The 13,327-nt window shown below is 43.6% G+C and overlaps 1 protein-coding gene across 2 annotated transcripts in view; it reads right to left on the minus strand.

Moving 5' to 3' along the window:
- The window catches only part of ZNF839 (zinc finger protein 839), a 282,082-nt gene that overhangs the window by 191,631 nt on the left and 77,124 nt on the right, over positions 1 to 13,327 (minus strand). The gene's annotated exons all lie outside the window — the stretch shown is intronic.

Genomic DNA, 13,327 nt, shown 5'->3' on the forward strand with positions numbered 1-13,327 from the left:
GAGATAAAATGATTAAACGCCAGCAGATTAACCCTACCCCCTTGCATGTTTTCGTGTTTAAAATCTCATGATAATTATAGAAAACAATCTTCAACATTAGGTCAAGTTTACATTTGGCATGCCCATGCAAAGTAAGGGTGTTGGGGTAAGAGCACAGTGGGTGTGTAAACACGGTGGATCGGCGCATGCCTGAATGCAATAAGGTTGTAGGCCACCTGGAGTGTGATGAAACTGTCAATATGTCTGCATGACAATGTTTTTAAAATATATTGGTCACTTTAATTCCAGAGGCTCCTATTGACAGATTTGCGTAATGTACAATTTGACATAAGTGTAAAATTAAAGCATTTTTTACTTCACTAAACTCTTTCCTGGTTTGGTCTTTTCACCACAGTATGAATATGTGTTTTCCATTTTTTTAAAATATTTTTTTATTAACAACAAGAGAGGTGAAACAAAAGAAAAATAGGCAGAAATAAAACACATCATATCACAGGAGGAGAGAGTCATCTTAAACATAACATGGCAGAATGAGTATAATAACAATTATTTCAAAATCATGTTGCATTCATTAGACAATCAGAGAGGAAGAATATTACAGAAGACGCCAAATTAACATATTGCATTTTCAATCTAAGATAAATTAACAATACTTTAACATTCTAAATAAAGTTACCCCACATTTTTTCAAATTTACATAAAGATCGAGCCCCTCTAATCCTAGCCAGGGCCGCCTCCATGATATGAATTTCGTTGACCAAGGCCCACCATTCCATTATTTGTGGGGGCGGAGGGGAGATCCAAGCACGAGCGATGGTTAATTTCGCACAGGATAATAAGATAGTAATTAAGGCCTGTTGAGGAAGAGAAACATCATGTATATCTAATAAGATTGAAAGAGACGAGAGAGAGGGTGGTCTAGCCAATTTCAGTTTCAAAACTTGATCAAAAGCAAGCCAAAGCTCATTTAGCACGGAGCAAGAAAACATATGCTCTATGTTAGCACCTACCAGTTCACATTTAGGGCATTTCGTGCGATCACTAAATGAACTATTTGCCGACCACTAAAGAATCACTTTAGGAGTATAGTATAACATACAAGTTGTTTTGAATTGTTGCAATCTAAGACTTGATGACTGCACCAAGTTATTTAAATTTGAAAGAGAATGAGCGATCTGATTGGAATTAATCCGAAGTCTCAACTTCGTGCTCCATTTCTCAGCCAATTTGGAGCAGTCATCATTCTTATATGAGACAAAACAACTATACCCTTCACTGATCAGAGATTTTGTTTTAGAGGAGTATAAATGATTCCATATATCCGAATCTACAACCTCAAAGATTTTCATCTTGCGTATCAGAAAGTCGTAAATTTGCATATATTTAAACCTCATTTCCTCGGTCAAATTATATAAATTTTTAAGTGCCACAAAATCTAGGAAGCCCTGAACCCCGTAGAGATCCCCTAATGTAACAATTCCAAAAACAGGCCATAATTTTGCTTGGCCATCCTTAAAAATCCCGGGTTTCCCCAGAGCGCTAATTTAGGATGAAAAAGAGAGGTCTTACAGAAAGAGAGAATATTAAACCATATTTTCCCAATATCCCTTGCAGTCTTGAATTTGACCCTTTTAAAATAGTTAGGGTCGTTCAATCTTAGAAGAAACATTCTGGCGTCTGATTTTAACATAATAGTATGATAGAAAAGTTGCATTTCTGGATTAAGCAAAGAACGCAGACGACCAATAAAAGTAGCCCAAAAGAATAATTTAAAGTCTGGAAAATTAGGACCTCCTGTATCCAAAGAACCTTTAAGTAGCGTTAAAGATCGGCGTGCCTTCCTATAGCCCCAGATGAAGCTGCTGAACATTCCATCAAGCTTCTTAAAAGAATTATTATTTAGAGCCAGCAGTACAGATCGAAAAAGATAGAGAAACTTCGGTAGTACTTTCATTTTTACCAAGTTAATTCTACTTATAATGTTTAAAAGGTAGTTGGTGCCATTTTTTAAGTAACAGAGCTGTTGATTTCACTAAGGCATCATAATTTATTGTAATGATATCACTAATTTTGGCGGAAATTTTAACCCCTAAGTAGTTGGCGGCTTTACAGATTCCAGAAACCGAGGCCGGTAGTTTATAATTGGCCACTATTTGTGTTTTATTTATATTAAGCTTATAGCCTGAGACAATGCTGAATTTATCAGCCTTAACCGTTATACCCACCAACGCGTCTATAACATTAGTAGAATATATGGCTATATCATCAGCATAAGCGGTAATTTTCAAAGTATGCAGTCCAGATCTATATGGGATTTTTCGAGCCTGAGACTGAAGAGCAGATAGAAAAGGTTCCATTGACAGGGCAAACAGTAGGGGTGACAACGGGCACCCCTGCCTGGTGCCCAGAGAAATAGAAAAAATGGATGAAGACAGGCCAGCATAACTAATACTAGCAGTAGGTTTATCATATAAGGCTCTTATCCACCTAACCAATTGACCCTTAAATCCTATAAAGGACATTACCGACCAGAGATAGTCCCACCCCACTCGGTCAAAAGCTTTTTCAGCATCTAATAAAATCATGCCGAGTGGGATGGATTCTATCTCAGCCATATCAAAAACGGTAATAGCTGTATTAATGTGGGTCGTTGTGTCCCTACCCAATACGAATCCATGCTGTTGTGGATTAGCAATCTTAGGGATTAACTGAGCCAGTCTGCTTGCCAAGATCTTAGCGAAAACATCGGCATCAGTGTTAATAAGTGAGATGGGTCTATAGGACCCACACTCATCTGCTGGTTTGCCCATTTTTTTTTTAAAAAGACCAGTTTTTGCTATATTCCATGATTTGGGGGCCTGCCCTGTAGCCCCAATAGATTGAACTACCTGGGAAAAGAGGGGAATTAGTTCCTCAATACATATTTTATACAGTTCAATTGGAAGAGTGTCTTCCCCCGCTGCTTTGCAAGATGGTAAAGATAATATAGCTTGTCTAATCTCGAGCCGAGTAATCTCTTCCGATAATTGCTCCAATCCTTGAGTGTTATATTTATCCTTAATGTTATTATACAAATAATCTGAGATATCCAGTGAGCTAGGTTTATTTTCAGGAGTGTATACGGTTTTATAAAATTCAACAAATTGAGCCAAAATCTGCGCTGGCTGATTATATTTAACATTATTAAGGCCTCTGATGCTCTTTATTAAAGTCTGAGCTCTGTCATCCACCACTTTATAGGCCAGTATTTTCCAAATGTTATCCCCCCCTTCATATTGAGAGATGTTTAATTCATGTAATTTGGCAGTACTTTTTTCAATAAATATTGTTTTTAAGTTTGACCTATAAGTTCCAAGTGTCAATCCCAATTCTACCACATTGGGGGAGCCAGTTCGTACAGCATCAGCCAAAAGTAGTTCTTGAGCTAAAATGTTACAAATCAATTTTGCATTAATGTTGTGTCGCTCCGAATTCAGTTTGAAGATATATTGCTGGGTGAACCCTTTAATACTAGTCTTCAGAGCGTCCCAAACAATTATATAAGATGCAGAACGAAGATTAATTTTAATGAATTCCATAAGGTGCGATTTAAGCTGTAAAATATAATCTGTGTCAGAGAATAAATAGCGGGGGCAGGAGAAACTTCTTGGGGCCGTTTGAACTTGGGGATTATTAAATATCAATAGGATTGGGTTGTGGTCCGAGGGCCGATCTCCATAGAGCTAGATTGTATTATATTTTCCGTGGCCCAAGCCATATCAATGCGAGAACAGAGTTTGTGGGGTGCCATATAATACGTGTAGCCGGGTATGTTTGGATAAAGAGTACGCCATACATCTTTAACATTGTGTATCGACTAATATCAAGAATTGCAGCACGGACTTTATGCATACGCTGAAAGGCGCCCTGCCTAGTAGTGTCCTGTTGATAGTTCATAATACAATTAAAATCCCCCATAATAATAAGTTCCCCTTCCCACTCTAAAAGCTCTACATTCAATTGATCGAAGACAGAATCATCATCAAAATTTGATCCATAAATGACACAAAGCAAATATTTACTATTCCCTATAGATATTTGTGCGATGGCCCACCAACCATTTTTATCAGTAGCAGTTTGATGTGTTTCGATTCTAAATCGTTTATCCTTAAGGATAGCAACTCCTCTGATTAATGTTTGTTGAGTAGAACAAACTATAGTATCGTAACCCAGATGACATAATAACTTCCTGTCTTAGAAAGCAATATGTGTCTCTGATAAAAAAGACTAACTGAGGGTCATAAAGTCTAAGTTCTTCAGAAACTAATCGTCTTTTGTTCTTACTATTAAGACCCGAAACATTCCAGCCTAGACATTTTAATTTATACATTTAAGCACATAGATTACACCAATTCTACCATTCTGCACAAAAAAGGACCCAAAACATCTTCTTCCCTTCATCTTGATCCATTAATCACAATACCCCACTCGTGCTGTTACTTTTATCATTTACATCCCCCACCACACCTACCCAGTTTCGGAGAAACTGCACATGCCCCCCACCCCCCTCTCCCTCGCCCCCAAGCAAAGGAAACCCCCCCTGCAACTGCTGCCGCTGGAAAGGCAGCTCAGAGAGGAGCAGCCCAAGAACCACCTAACCACCCCGTTTCTTTCCTAAGAAGAAAAGAAGAAAAAAAGGAGGGAAGTGAGAGAAAAGAATAAGATAAAAATAAAACCAGCCGGAGATAGATAATAAAGGCAGAGGTGCAAAGAAGAAAGAGAAAAACAAAACCTAACCTGGCTCCTCAATATTACGGACATAACCCCTAACTGAACTTAGAGAGCGCACTTTCGGCTTCCTTCTCGTCAGAAAAAAAGTAGGTGTGACTGTAATGGCCGGATTTTCTGCTTAGATGGGATCAGCCCCTAGGCCCCTCTAACCCAGCCAGAACGTAACCACATCCCTCCTCAGGACCATCTATCCAGGCACCTGGGTACCTACCTGAGGATGGGGAACTCGCAATATACAAGCTCATATTATCAGAAACACCACTAAATCTATAGGGATACTAAGAATACTCACTGATTACTAAGGATATCCATGCCCTACACCACACTCATACCTTATAGTCTCGCGGCCACTCAGACCCAGACTAATCTACCCTGGGGCAGATATGACACACAATCTGGCGTGTCTACACACGTGGGTCTGCCGCCCCAGTGCTCTCATTTTCCAAACGGTCCACAATCTGGCAGACCTCCACGCTGGTAATCCCCCCCAGCGCTCTCACTTACACACGGCCCGCAATCTGGCAGACCTCCACGCTGGTATCCTCCCCAGCGTTCTCATTAACGCCGTATATCAACGACGACCACTTTCCTATGAACACCTTCAGTTTTCTGTCTCTTCACTAAGGGTCTGCTACTACAATAATATTATGGGATAGCCGAATTACTTAGTGTCAACAATTCCCTAGCTCAAGGGCTCCCTGTTCTCCCTATTTATTCAGACTTACCGGATCAGGGGCAGCATCTGTTCTGGCTGTAACATCTGACTAGGAGAAAAAGGTTACCTATGCTTTGGAACAGAAGACGCTGTTTACAGGATTATGGGATGGTGTACTAACTTTATCCCTTAGTTGCAGGTCTCCTATCTCCCTAATTATTCACTATTACTTACCCGATCAGGGGTAGCATCTGTTCAAACAGTAATACCTGACTAGGAAAGGGGATTACCCTCACTGTATGGGGACAAAGATATACACACTATGTGATTGAGTTATTCCTTGATTTAAGCGCTCCTACTCCCTTCTGTTAGAAGACAGGCTAGCTTTATCATAAAAAAAACTCATACACACTAATTCACTAATTAATGGGGAAGTTTATTGTAACAATAATAAAGTACACATACACAAAACTATGGGGTCTCTAGAACTAGCAGTAACTTTAACACACCGCTGAAAGAAAAGGATTAGACATACAATTTATCTGCGGGGTAACAGGAACTTTTAACACACCGCTGAAAGAGAAATAGCCTAGGGAATAAGAACAAGATTAAGGTGTAAGTGTAAAGGGGACTAGTTCAGACTACCTCACCTATTAGAAGGAAGATTTCTCTCTGCCTCTGGTGGGATTAGGGCTCTCTCTGTCTCTCCCTCCTTCACCACATCACCACGCCTCTGGTTCAATTGCTCCAGCTGACAGCCTTCTTTGATGCTCTCTGCACTGCTCTCTCTCCTCATCTTCAGCAATCGTCTGCCTTCTTTCTCCATTCCAGAACTGCACTCTATTCTGCAGCTCCAGCAGACATCCTGTTCTCTCTCCAAGCTGAACTGAGCTCCAAGCTGAACTGAGCTCCAAGCTGAACTGCACACAAGCTGGAATGAACACTCCTCCTTTCCTGTAGTTCGCTAATATGGAAGCTTGTCCTTTCATGGAAAGTTACGGCCAGTAACCTGCCGCCCACCAAATTCTTGTACCTCCCCGTACCAAGGACACGTTCCCAGCTGGCCAGCCTGAAGTTGTGTCTTCGGAGTGGAGAAAACTACATTCCTTCGATAAGGGCCAGCCTGAGCCGGTTCTCTCCAAGCGAACAACAGCTTTAACTATAAACTTTACCTTTACTCTAAAAGCCGCTCAGCTCCATCAAGATGGAGTCCCTCTAGTTCTAGGCCTGTAGGCCTGAAAGGGATGAAATAACCCTTAGCTCTGTCAGAATACCTACATAAACCATACCAATGTGTAATATAAAGTCAGGACCACAGGATCCAACCTCTACTATAAGAAATAATAACAGGCCAAAGCCAATAGGCAATAGATGGCCTCTTCTAGGTCTGGGAAAAAGGGCTTCAAAGGGCCAACACAAGCTAAGAATACCTATCCTAGATGTGAGCAAGATTAAAGTCTATATCACTGCTAAATAGAGCCAAAAACCCTGCCATTACAGTGACCCCCTTTGATAATTTTAAGGTGGGCTGGTTCCTGTAAGAATGCTTGTACTCCAGTAGATTTAAAGGGATCAATAAATTTCTTTAGCTTCCATCTCCTGTCCATGGTAGCTTTGCTCAAATCAGAGGGTACAAATAAAGACAGATTCTCAAAAACGACAGGAGAATTGGGATGTGCTTTCAAAGAAACGGCCTGTCTTAAAAGAAAATTACCAAAGCAAATAAAATAAGGTCTAGGAAATTTACCCTCCTTGTTTCTCTGAACTAAGGGGAGACGATGGGCTCTTTGAACCTGGGAATCCCAGTCCCAGTCAGCCAGGTCAGGGAAAGCTTTCTGTAATAACTTGAAAATATACGCCCTAGCGTCTGATCCTTCGGAGCCCTCAGGAATGCCAAAAAGTCTTAAGTTGGATCACCTTTGGCGATTTTCTAAATCTTCCACCTTAAATTGCAGGGCAATTATCTGTTCATCATGCTGAGTCAGAGATGATTCCACCCAGGCAGATCCCTCTTCAACGTTAACCACCCTTTGTTGAAGGTCCTCAATGTCCTGAGAGATCCCTCCTAGCTTGGAAGCCATCTCCGATAGTGAATTTTGTAGCTTAGTGTTGTCCTCTCGAAGTTGCAGAAAGTGCCCTTGCGCTTCAGCTCTATGATTAGTTAGGGTTTGCAAGATAATATCAAAAGGGGAAGAGATAGAATCTTGCTCTCCGGGGATGTAGAGTTGAGGTGGAGTCGGGCGGATTGATGTTGTTAAATCAGGTCAACAATACCGATGGATCAGCTGGGTGACCAGATAAGTCTGAAGGAGTAGCGGAAGCCGTAATAGTTATTGGGGTTGGATCTAGAGGTACTGCTGGCAGCTTCAGGGAAGCCAGGTTAAAGCCGTCAGATGGAAGCACGGGATCAACCCCCAAGGCTGGTGGGAGCAAACTGGGACCGGAGCAGCTTTTCTCAGTTTCAGATATTGGTGGACTAGTACCTGATAACCGTAAGGTCATATTCTTAACAAACCCTTTAGCCTGTATCCATTTCCTCAGAGGGCTTTTGTCAGTGAAGAGAGTTTTTTTGGGGGCGGGAGCAATGATGTTAACCGGCAAGCCCTCCACTATACCCACTTTCCCTTTCTTGCTCTTCGTCTTAGTCTTAGTCTTCATTTTGATTCTCAATTTAGCTTTTCGACTAATCAGATGTTTTGCCACATCTGGAGGAATACCAGTAGCAGAATTGCCCATTTCTCCTTCCTCAGCCTCATCTGTCTCCTCGTATTCCTCATTCGAGCCGTCCCTTTCTAGTTCTTCAATCCCCCCCATCGAGAGGAATAGAAGCAGCTACCCCATCCCCAACCATCATGTTCTCCAAAAACCCAGGCTCACTAGCCAGTACCTCTGCATTGTTTTCCACATTAAGACTCCCCTCATCCGGATATTCCGAAGATGGACCTTTAGATACAGCAACCATACCTGCGACAAGGATCCCGGAATCAGCGGTACCGTCATTACTGCTAATACCATTATTATTAACCGGGATATCAGCATTAACTAATGCCCCTAGGATATTCCTGGATGACGCCCAGTTCCGGAAGGAATGGGCCCAAATTGCCTGGCGTTGCACTCGTGACTGGGCAATTCTGATCATGAAAACGTCTTTGAGACTTTCAGAAGCACTTCTTGTAGAAATTCAGGTGACTGAAAACCATTTTAAGACCACTTTGACTGGTTATAAGAGAAAGTTGGACGAATTGAATAAAGAAATGACAGAATATAAAGAAAATTTAGCTCAATCCAAAACACAAAAATTGCAGAAAGACTTGAAACGATGGTCATACACTAAGGTATACCCTTACTCGAGTGCAGGATATACTGCATCGAATCGCAATGAAACAGATAGTGGTGACAGTGATTCCAACAGCAGTGGCTCCAGTACAGACAGTTACAGCAATAGACAAAGGGGGAGAGGGAGACCAAGAAGAGCATACCACACACAAGCATGGTATCCGTTCCCACAACAGGGTAACTTTCCTCCACCTTTCCAACAGCCACCCTTTCCGCCTATGATGGGATGGAACCCACCTCATATGGCATACCCTCAATTCCCACAAAATATGTACCAACAGCCTTTTTTAGGCCAGGGCAGAAGGAACAGGGGAAAAAGAAGAGGGGGCAATCAGGTTCGGTGGACAGCATACACCCTGACCCCTCCGCCTACCACCAATGCCCTCACTCTTACCACCAACCTCCTCCCTACCTCATCCACACCCCTCCCGCCCAAAACATCTCCCCTCCCTAACACCTTCCCGTACACCGACACAACGCATACCTCCTCGAACACCAGCCCACGCTCCCACCTGCACACGAATTCCCTGGTCAACCATTCACCTCCGACTGCCGCCCCCACCTCCACCACCTACCCCACGATGGACATCATCATGGCCACCCTCACTCAGATCAAAGAAGACATACACAACATCAAGGAACTACTCGCCACCCACCCCATGCACCCAGCACCCACCTCCCCTCCCAACTTGTCCCCTACCCCTCCAGCTGACTCCCTCACTCAACACGCCCCAAACCGGGCGTCAACTACTGCCCATAGGCGCAGCAACTGCCCCCGTCCCCCTCGTCGTCCCTACAACCCCCCCTCACACAACTACACCTCCCCTCCCAACGGGTCCCCCACCCTTCCGACTAACTCTCTCACTCAACTCTCCCCCAACCTGACCTCACTCCCAGCTAGCAATCGCAACAACCGCCCCCGTCGCACCCACAACTCTACTTCTGACCGTGACACTCACCCTTCTACGCTCCTACGACCCAGCCCCCCAAAATCACATAACCACCCCACACCTCAACATTCCCACGATACACTCAAATCCCCTTAGACCCCCTACACTAAACAGCAGATTCTCCATCCCCAATAACCTCAGAAAAGTCCCTCTCTCGCTAGAACAATCTATCACCCGCATCACACCTCGTCTCAAATGCACTCTCCTCAACTGTAGATCGGCCTCGAAACACTCTGCCGCAATTGCTGATCTACTCTTATCAACGGACCTTGACCTAATCATCCTGACCGAAACATGGCTAACTGAATCTTCGACACCTATAATGGACATTCAGGTTCCTCCCAACTACCACATTATCAGGCTAGACAGAACAGGCAAACTAGGTGGTGGAATCGCATGCATCTACAGGAATAACCTCTCTGTTCAGAAAGTCAATTCTACTTCCCTACCATCCCCAACAACCTGGGAGTACATCTGCCTTGACATTATCAGTGAGGGCAAACCGATATGTTCTCTTCACAGCATCTACCGCCCACCCAGGGACAACTCCAACTCCACCTTTTCCCAACATATCATGGATATGATCTTAAACAATTCTGGACGGCAGCTCACCCAAATATACCTTGGTGACTTCAACCTCCACTGGAATGATGGCAAGGACGCGGTGGTAAATAGTCTTAAAAACTTCCTCGATGCCCTCAACCTCACCCAAATATGTAACAGCCCGACCCACGAGAAAGGTTCTATCCTCGACCTGGTCATCTCCAAAGAGGAATCCATCCAACTCGACTCCATCCAACCCTGTGACTGGTCAGATCATCATACTGTCACATTCTTCATCAATGAAAAAGTTAAAGTTAACCCGGCTCAAGTATCCAAGCCTAAAGTCTGGAAAAGAGACATGAAAAAACTCAACCCAGGCTCTCTGCCCCCTAACAGGTGCAATCTCCTACTGCCACCGACAGGCGATACGAACGTTCAAACACTGACTGACCAGTATCTCAACGCTATGACCTCAATAATTAATGAGGCTGCACCTTTGCAGCTAAAAAGAGCCTCTACTAAAATCTCCAAACCATGGTACGACGGGAGACTCAATGAAGATAGACGAGACATGCGAATGGCAAAGCGTACCTGGAGATCAGCTCCCTCGGCAATGCACCTAAAAGACCTAAAGAAAAAGAGAAACGCCTACTTCAGGAAAATAAAACGCTCAAAATCAGACTTCTTCAGCCTCCAGCTCGACCAAGCAAAAAAACGTCAGAGAAAACTGTTTGAGCTAATCAGATCACAATCCAAGGATCAACCCCAACCACTCATCACTGCGTGTGAGGCGCCATCCTGTGAAGACTTCGCTGCTTTCTTTTCCCAAAAAACTGACAACATAAAGAGCGATCTCCTCATTGACGCAAGCCTCTACTCCAAACCACAGTGCCTAGCAGCCACTGAACCAAAATACAATGCCACATGGTCAACCTTTGGCACATACTCAGAAGAAGAAATTGGCAAACTGCTCAGCACCCTGAAACCATCCAATCACCTCACGGACCCCCTTCCTGCTGCAGCAGTAAAAGACTTTACCCCCTTGCTTATCCCTCTCTGGACTAAAATTATCAACAGCTCTCTCCAACAGGGAAGCATACCTGACTCACTAAAAGTTGGTCAGGTCACACCTCTCCTAAAGAAACCTACAGCCGACCCCTCTGATCTCAACAACTACCGTCCCATTACCAATATTCCCACCCTCGCCAAACTGCTGGAAAAATGCGCACAACTACAATTGGCTAAACACATTGAACAATTTGATCTTCTCAACCCGCATCAGTCAGACCTCCGAGCAGGGCACAGTACAGAAACGGCTATGACTCACATAATTGACGACGCACTTCAAATGCTAGACCGGAACGACACCTGCCTCCTCATCCTCCTTGATCTCTCTTGATACTGTTAAACATGAGAATCTACTAGAGCTTCTAAACACAAGAATGGGCTTATCTGGAACTGTTCTCAAGTGGTTCACCTCCTTTCTTCACAACAGGTCGCAGAAATTCAAGAGCAACAATAGGATGTCCTCGCCAATACCCATAACGCTAGGTGTCCCCCAAGGATCCTCTCTATCCCAAACTCTATTCAACCTAGTCATGGAACCGCTCACCACCTTGCTACAAGCATCCAATGTACGCTTTCACATGTACGCAGATGACACCCAACTCTATCTCAAATTACAGTTCCCCAAGGACATCTTGCTCCTGAACTCAACGATCAGATGCACCCAATCCTGGCTGGCCGATAATCATCTCAAACTCAATGCCCTGAAAACAGAATTCCTTCTGATCTCACCCCCAGCGAAGGCCTCCACCACTCAAATTTGGCTTAAAGACCTAACTGCACTCAATGTCCAACCCACCATCGTGGACTCAGCAAAATCCCTAGGCATAACACTCGACACCAATCTGAGCATGCAGCAACATATCAGCAAGGCAACAAAGGGAGCAAACTTCCAGATCAACACTCTGAGGAAACTTAAACCCTTCCTCCCAGCCAAAGACTTCCAAACCGCAGTACAAGCACTAGTCATCCCTCGAATTGAATACGGCAGCATCGCCCTCTGTGGACTTCCCCTAACTACAACCGCACCCCTAAGAGCTTCTCTAAACGCTGCAGCAAGACTCATCACTGGGTCAAAAAAACACTCCCATATTACCCCGGACTTGAAATCCCTGAACTGGCTGCCATTTGAAAAATCGCCTGCCTGACACACAAGGCGGTACATCTAAACTCACCCAGATACCTCGCTCAGAAACTGACAATCTCTGGAGGAGCTAGAAACACCAGAGGCTCAAACAATCTTCTGTTGAAACCTCGAAGATTCCGGAAGGAAAAAACATATAAGCGCTCCTTCTCGGGAATGGCGCCCAGGATCTGGAACTCTCTCCCGCCCGAAACAAGACTTATCTCTTCCACCACACTCTTTAAAAATGAAGTAAAAGCTATCCTCATGGCTAAATACACCTGAACTACTATCTGGATCACTGTTAGTACTCTGCACCGATCTATACTACTTGTTTGACCCTTTTGATTTTGTATTAACTGTTCTATTACTCACATGTTTGGTCTTGTAGCCACCTATTTGTACTACTTTGTACTCATGTTGGGCTTAGTTGCCACCTACTTGTACTAATTGACCTATTGATTTATCTGTTTAACCATGCCCATGTACTTCTCTTTGTAAAGCGCTCTGATATCTGCAAGGATCTTGTCCGCGCTATATAAAACTTTCAAAATAAAGAAATAAATAAACAACGAAGCGGTGGGAGACAATACCCGCAGCAATACAACCGAACAACGCCCAGGCCCAAGCAACCAGAGAGTTTAATTGTAAACTTATCAACTGTGACTCTTAATCCTGAGGAACAGCAGTACTGGAGAAGGGGCTAGGATTTATTCCAACTGCACGCCTGGACCGCTTCAAACTCCACTGTGAGCTGTCTGAATTTTTTCGGAAGCTACGTCTTAAGTGTTTCTTTGAGACCAGAATAGTAGATGCATCACAAACTACTAAAGACATCACTGGGTTTCGCTTAAAATCTACGTTCACTCCACCCACTCACATGGT

Source organism: Lissotriton vulgaris, chromosome 9 (assembly GCF_964263255.1).
Source record: "Lissotriton vulgaris chromosome 9, aLisVul1.2, whole genome shotgun sequence".
Classification (NCBI taxonomy): domain Eukaryota; kingdom Metazoa; phylum Chordata; class Amphibia; order Caudata; family Salamandridae; genus Lissotriton; species Lissotriton vulgaris.